The following is an 8,671-nucleotide window of genomic DNA, read 5'->3' on the forward strand; positions in this document are numbered from 1 at the left end:
TATCAATTTCGCTTGTTATCTTACTTCCCCTGAAAAGGCAAGCGCGATGTAATTAAGGCTCGGCCGGGTCATCGCAGATAAGATAAGACTGCTTATTTCCTAGTGGTTAAAAAATAAAACCTCTTTGGGAATGGATTATAATTATATTTCCAAATGGTAAGGAGTTATTTGATACTCACTTAATTACTTCAAATTATAAGGTGTGAATGAATGAATGATAATTGTTTATTGATTGTAATATAATGACATTGCTGACATGCGCTGTTAGTTGTAGTGTCATTTGTCTTCCTCACAAGGCGTATTAAGGGAAGCCTTTTGTTTGTACTATATTTTGGGCTACGACATATCCAGTATTTGTTATATATGCTTATACATATTAAGCTTCAAACTGCAAATACTTTTCGTATATGCCTTGAACGGATCAGTGGAGGAGAAGTGGTGAGCAGTCCCAGTAGTTCGGGCATTCTGGGCTAGTATTAACAATATTAATATTAAATGTTAAAATCCGAGGTGTCAGCCTATTAATGGTTGATTCGGTTGATTAATGATTGTTGCACCTACTCTGTAATAAAATCAAGAATTAATATTACCTACCTTTATCACTAAAATCTGTCCTCATTATTTGGTTTCTATAAATATTGTGAAAGTTCTTTTTAATTTGTGTTATGGAAAGACAGATAAAAAAAAGATAATTGTATTCTGTAGGTTATTACAATGATTGGTGTGAAAAGCATACTTGTTTACGCCTACCTCACGTGTCGGTACGTCAATAGAGCGTCGAACCTACTTCCGTACAAACTTAGAACCTTTACACAAACATTATTATTTCTATCGACGATGTATAGGAGACCATAGAACAGAGGCAAGTAGGGGGAAGCGCCCTTATAGCTTAATGACTGTTAGTGATTAGCGGTAGGAGGAATAAAAAACATAATACGTCATCGTTGTTACAAAAGTGACAGAACCGCGAAGAACGAGACGTGGAGAATTTGTGTTTTTTCGCCTAAAATCTTTTTTGTCTCGTCCTTACAGTAAAATATAAAATAGATTTAGCTTCTATGTCAAATTCAATTTACACTAGAGTTGATCGTCATCGCCAAATAGTATACGAGCATGTAACCTGGACGCCATTTCCTTCTACTCATCAGTTCCATGGCCACACCATTGACCCGGTCAATACTAATTGCTTTCGATTGAGCGTGGACCGCCTAGCGCCTGTAAATATATTGAGTTACAAATTACAATCCCGACACTGCTTGACATTTTATCATTAGTAATATGTGATGGTATTTTACGAACTTTAGCGTATGGAATACCTAATTGCATAGTTTATTTGATAAATGGTTGGAAAGTTTAATGTCAGATAAATTTATATTAGTAGTTTGATAAATGGTTCATACACAGGGATTTAATGTTCGTAGTTGATGATACATGGAAGGTACTACTGGACATTTAAAAGGCGGACATTACTTTCATTATTTTTTTATTCCCCAGTTTCTTTATCAATTATGTATGTATGAATTAACTGCAACGCAATTCTAAAACGGGTAAGAAACAGCGGTGGAAATAGATCGATGATCGATACGTAATGAGTGCTTTAATATGCGGCGGCGTAGCACGAAAGGTCGACAGCTGCGAGAATTAAATATACAAAGAAATAATACCTGAGATACTCCGCTGCGGCGCAAAAATAAGACGGAAAAATGGAGCTTCAAAACTCCTTGAGAGTCAAGAGAAGTTTTACGCGAGGAATACGAGAAACCCCGTCCGAAATATTATTACGAAGTGAGTGTGATGGTTTATATGAGGTTCTTGTCTGAAAAAAAATTACAAAAATCTAAATTTCTGCTTTCTGTCAGACGGACAGACAAACTGCCACATATCAGTAACATGGTTCCGTTTGTACCCTTTAGGTGCGGAATTCTGAAACAGAGCAAAAGCGACTTTGCACCGATTTTCGTCGCTCTAGTCTTGTCTGCAAGAATGCCAAACTATTTTTCCCGTGACGCTATTCAAACTGCTGATCCTTACACTGACAGTACTCTCAGTTACAACTTTATCAACATTCTCATCTGTTTGTAATGCCTTTTTAAATTTCATAACAGTCCATATTTTGGTTATATCAATAAAACAACTAACAATTCAAGTCTTAGTGCTTTTAGTGTCATTCTCTATGAACCCTCGCTTGAAAAGCCTCACCTCCGTATCTCTGCTATACTTCGAGAGAATTTCATGCAACACCGTAACGGTCCAGTTCGTTATCCCGCATACTTAGGGCTGTCACACAATGCTATATTTACTGTTTTTTATAATAGGTGTGAATTAGCCCAAGATTGGGTTTTGACATCTTGACAGCACTATAAATTATGCAACTTAATTTCAAAGAGGGTGGGTTGTTAGGCTATTTTTTTGTTACCAAATTTTTTGTTCTCAAAATTTTATAAAAAGTATGTCGTTTAATGTTTGCCAAAACATAAGAAAATCTTTTCTTTAGATGAAAAGTTTTGTGTTGACTGAAGTCAAAAATGATATTAATTTTCAATAACTATTTAGAGCTTGTATATTGTAACAAAGAGAATATTAATATTTTACCTTAGAGCCTAGTTTTTAAAATGTATTTCAATCACATTACGTAATGCGAAAGTATAGGTACAGGAGTGATAACCCTGGGCACTTTGCTCTCTTGGCTGGCGGAGACCCACACATACTGAGTATACACTCACACGCTACATTTATACTGCATGCAAAGATGGATGGCTTAATTAGGTAACCGAGTACCTACGTTCGGATTGATTAACTCTCTTTAATCCCCACTGCGAACTAAAAATAAGTGAGTAAAGAACTTTCTGGATCCTTTTGTGATTCCTCTCGAGCCATGATCGCCAATACAACGTGCTATTGAGAATTTTCTAATAATAGAACCCAATAACGCGAACTGGGATTCCACGCAAAGACGGGGTTCAGAATTGTGTCCGACAAATATAAAAAATACTCGCTTTAGCGTGAAAGTGGTGGATAACTGGAAATATGGGATGAATGGGGACGAAATATAACTATTCAAAATGTTGTTTATTGATGTCATTGCTTAAATATTTACAGATTTCGGTAGACCCCAAACATAAACACACTTAAAACTAAGTTTTAGTTCTTAAGTAGAACAGCCTAACTTAGCGCGCCAACTTTGATGAGGTTGAGAATATCGATGCCGGCAGAATGTTATGAAAACACCAACTTCATTATCGGGTAATCGAAAAAAGCAATATCGTAAAGTAAAAAAAAGTAAACAAATTAAAAAGTTAATAAAGTCGGTCGTGTCAACGGAGGTTTGATAACATCGTGGAGGTACCAAGGTACCAGAGCTGTTTAAATAACCGTAAATCGAAGGTAATTAGACGGAGACTGTGCTCGTGGTACACGGGTGCACCTGGTTTCTTATAAATGTAGATGCTTCGTTGTTGCACTATTGTATTGTTTGCAACTTGGATTCATTGCAATCTTATTAACTTTAATTGGTACGTCTGCAATGGAGATAGAGCGGTTGTTTTAAATTTTCCTCAGTACCGTGTTTGAGTGGGATTGAATGGTAAATAGGATTCTAAGCATAATATATCTTCTTTTCATAGCATTTTAAAATCAAAATGTTCGTTGTGCAATCTTTCAATACTGCGTTTTATTTGGGTCTGCTTATCAGCTAACTTTTCAATATAGAAAATCACATATAAAAACAAATTTATTTGTTACTCTGTATTTTTAGTTACTCAAAACAGAATGACTATCCACTACTTACCTACTTATTGTTGAAATATTCTTTCAAAGTTTTTCCTTGCTCAATGCCGAGCCAGCCAATATAGGCTAGCTGACAAAACGTTAACAAATAATATATTGTCGTGTACGAACACGTCTTACGTCCCTCGGAGGGGGCTCCACGAAGCACCTCCCTGCTATTGTTCGCACTCACAATATGTATTGTCGACTGTACGTACGTGTGTTGGCTAAAGATATGCCGTATTTAGTGTTATTTCCGTACGCCATTGTTACTAAACTAATGACACGTGTAAAAGTATTGTCTTTATTTGTTTTATATATCTACACTAAAGCTACTAAATGTAATATTAACATTTTTTAAACTATATTAAAGTTAGTATGTAAACAGAATAATCAATACACATAATTTTCTTTATAGAATTTATTTTTCTTTCATGTAAAATACGTTCAGTACTTTTTATTTAATAAATGATAAGACAAAGTTAATAATTGTGGATAAATGATGTCAAAATTTTGCTCGAAACTTCAAAACAGTCAAGTCATGTAAATGTTTTCATCTTTAGATTAAAGTTGTAAGTATTTTTGTAGTCTCTAATTACATTGTATTAATTAAAGGTAAAAATCAGTGTTAAAATCTTCGATTTGTGCTCTGTATCATGAAACATATATTTATTCCATCTTCAATATTTTAAATAAGTATCCAAATATTAACATGCTAGAAATTGTAGACATGACGTGTAATATTTGGTAAAAAGATGTTCAGTATATAACGATAGGTACATCAAAGCTTTATTTATTTAAACACAGTTACAAGAAACATAAAAATGTGAAACAAATATTTGTGTGAAGAAAAATCTCACGCAAAACACAACACAGGTATCTACCAATAGTAGGCGCGTCTATACCAACATTAAACACGTAATATCAAAGATTTTTTCTATCAAAAGAATCTAATTTGATTTTCTGAGAACACAACATGTTGACTGAACTTGATTTTTTAATTATTTATTAAATTATAAACTTACAAATATCCATACAGAAACTGAATTCTGAAGCAATAGCATGGACAACCACATTAAGAAGTAATGTCCTAACTAATGTAACTAATCGCGGTTTTAGTTTCGACACCTTTGCAGGTATCATGGTCACGGGCAAACTTGACCATGATACCTGAAGAAAAACCGCGATAAAACCCGTAAAACTAGTTTCATTTCAATGTCTAACATTCGCGTAAACCTAAGAAACCACTTATGTAACTTACTGTACTATCAACAAACCTATACTTGAAAATAATGACAATTAATGAGTATATTAAAATACGTTTTTGAGGCCTGAAAAAAAAAATGATTGACGGCAGCATTATACCACTATCAGGTAAATAATAATAAACATGTCAGGCCGAATTCAATTTTGATTTAATTGAAACGTTCTTGATGACTGTACCTTCAAAAAAATAAGTAAAATGGCCTTCGTACTCAGCAAGGGGTCGATCGATTTGTGAGAGGGAAATTGTAATTTCCTCCTCGTGATTAAATTTTCTGTTCATCTGTCGTGTTACACTGTACTTCATTTTTATGAAATAATTGGTGTATTCGCTAGAAGAGAGTATAATACTATGGAGTTACAAATTTATAATAAATAGAATTTCTAGTAGCCTGGGACAGAACATGCAATTAGGTACCTACATGTAAATCTGATCTTTGACGTTGAGTCATTTTGTTTCGGGACTTAATCGAAAATAAGATTAATAATTCGTAATTATTAATCTTATCTTCAATCCCTGCATTGGACAATAATTTGTGTGAACCACGAATGCTTATTCTTAGCCTGGGTGTCTTTTTGATGTAACTTCAATGTTTTTCATACCGACGGAAGACTAAAATACATAAGAGCGGTAGTCGTAAGAGAAGGCGAACCCAATGTTTTATCCAACATATTTTTTTTGAGTAAAATTCGCCGTTTGTATGCCTCGTGATCTAGTTATGTGAAGAGGCACTTTACTAATACACTTTTTCAGTCTAGATACATAAGCACACAATATCCACCTCTATTCAGCCATTAACCTTTTAAAACGAATATAAGCGATGTTATTACGTAAAGGTCAAAGCTTTAAACATTACCCATTAGTTATCATCAGTCTGAGACTATGCTGAGTGAATAATGTATGCTGGAATTACCATAAAGAAGTAGGTTACCTATCTTCGTAAGAACTTATTTTCTCGGCGGAGCCAGCCTTAGATTAGTTTTATACTTGCCGCAGTACAGCCTTAAATAAAACAGCTTATAACTCCCCAGTTAACGTGGAGTTGAAAGTAAATAAAAGTGAATCGTGAATAATGACTATCGCGCTGTATTCCTAAAGGTGTCGTTGGAATCTAGGATTTATATTTTCAGCATAATGTTAGGAAAGTAATATCATTTTAAGTAGTGAGTTTTTTATCAAAATCTTGATCTGTTTGAAAAATTCCTTGTATTCTGCAAACGCACAGTTCTCCTTAATCACCTGTCGAAGCTCAAGCACTTTCGCTAATTGTTACTTAGTCAACCACAGGTGTGGTAAATTGACGTGACAACTGATTGTGACTGTTTAACTAATTTTTATGAAAAGAAGGTCCATTTCCCTTAAAAAGAGACTGCGTGGTGGATGCGAGATATAGCACGCCGTCTCATTATTTTTATTTTAGGGCCATCCTTTACTCCATCCACCCACCCTGGGCTTTCGGTAAAAGTCTCGAATATACTCTACTTTTTTTGGTATGGCGGGGGCATCCTCATTGACAAACGCCCTAGGGAAGGTGGGTTGTCACTTTTTGTTATTTGCCAATTATTAATTACCACCACTTATCATACGTAAATAGCTTTCCTGTTAAAGTGACATACTGTTAAATACCTTTACGATGTAGTCACCTAACTGAAACGTGAACTATGGCGATGACGTCACAATCCTCTTATCTAAGAGCACCCTCATAACGAGTGGTGAAGTTGAATTATAACATTTGTTCATTCATTGTTATCTTTGGGTTCTACTTTAAGGGTTTCCTACATGAAAGACTGGTAGTGACAGTGTGTCAGAATGGTTGTATTTTGTGAATTCTTTTTGAGTTCCGTAAACATGGAGACCGTGCTCCGCTGTTTTTTTTCTGTGTCAGATGATGTTTTATTGTAGCCGCTGTAAAAAAATACAAATCAAACAATTTAAAATCTGGTTAATTAACGATTGTAATTTGAAGGGAATAAATTTTTTACAAAACTGAGAGTGTCACATGTCCGGAAATTATTTTAAATATCTTTTGTAAATTTTTGGTTAAAATAAGGCGAACACAATGACATGTTTTGTCAATGAGGAGTTCAATTTCAGAGTTTCAATTTAAAATGTGAACATAATTTTTGCTTCCTTGTGGTCTAGTTGTACCAAAAATAATCATAAAATAACATATTTTAATGATAAATAATCCCTTCTATACGTAGTTTAACTTAAACGTTTATAAACCTGTCTCTTCATATACCTAGAAGTATATCCTAATGTCACCTGCTACAAGCTTGATAAACGTTACACAGTACGTAAACTACAGTTGCTGTGTCCCATTTTTCGTGATCTCAAATATATTCCATCTGAGTTCCGAGAATCTCTGAAGCCATTTCCATTATCCTGTTCCATTGAAGCTCAGCGTCGCATTGACACATTCGCGAAGAGGTCTTGTGGGTCCACAGATATTTTCACTTTAAATTCCAACAAAATGTTTGATGGAGGTAGGGTAAATTGCTGAGGTATTTTGGGTTTATACGTCATGTTTGTTTTTATAGCAGTCATTGCAAGTTTTGAGAATATGTGTGCCATGAAATAATAATGAACATCATTATCATCTCCTTTTTGTTTGGCATTGATGTGTAACTTTTTGTTTATTTATTAACATATTATACTGCCTCAATTGTTGCTTCTTCTACTAGTGATTTATGATTTATCACTCGTTTCTAAAATGTTCACCAATCACAACGTAAAACAAGGCTTTACAGTTTAAATAGTTTTCTCCAGGGATTTTAAGTAGATGATGAGAAAGCTGATTGCATTTCAAAGTGCATATTATAATGTCAATGTATTAAAGGTCACAGAAAAGTCAATGAAAGGTCAGCTCCAAGATTTATTAGCATAGTTGGACACTTGAAGGTATGACGTGTATCTCCAGCAGCAGATAGTACGTCACCCAAGCTAAAGGTTATCTACCTTATTACAAGAAAGTGAAAATATGTCAGTTGTAAATAAAGTGTGTCTTGTCAATATCCGCGTATAAAAATAATTCTACGGTTATAATAATCTAAAATTTATTACATGACTAGGCTTTCACAATGCATAACGCATGCAAGCGCATTTCGTATTGATTAAATATTTTCTACGGATACTACAATCCTAATTAAACATCAAACAACTCTATATAGTCATAACGTTTACGTAAAATTATTCATTTACTTTTTGCAATATTTTATGAAAACCGCAAACTGACTTACCGAATAGAAAAACGAATACCTTCCGTACTGCGAAGTGCATTCGTTCATTTTGTGTCTGGAGCGCGGGAATTTAATGGCGGGTCGGTCGCCATCTTTTATTTGTGTAGCTGCGGTATTGAGCAGCGCCGACTGTGGGACGTAATGACAGGTAATTGAGGCTATACAGTCCCTCTCATACTTCATAAAAACTCGATATTTTATACCAATTAGTTTTATAAAAACGTTTTGCTCATTAGTAGGGTTATCGGGAATTTTATCGGATCTTTTTATAGGCTTACAAAATTGGAACGGAATAATTAGAGATTTGCGTTTATAGGGAATCAAATAAATTACAGGTTCATTGGAAAAAGGACCATTAATTTTCACAAAACATCCCACATTGGCTTGCGTCATAGAATTTATC

Source organism: Trichoplusia ni, chromosome 27 (assembly GCF_003590095.1).
Source record: "Trichoplusia ni isolate ovarian cell line Hi5 chromosome 27, tn1, whole genome shotgun sequence".
NCBI classification, from domain to species: domain Eukaryota; kingdom Metazoa; phylum Arthropoda; class Insecta; order Lepidoptera; family Noctuidae; genus Trichoplusia; species Trichoplusia ni.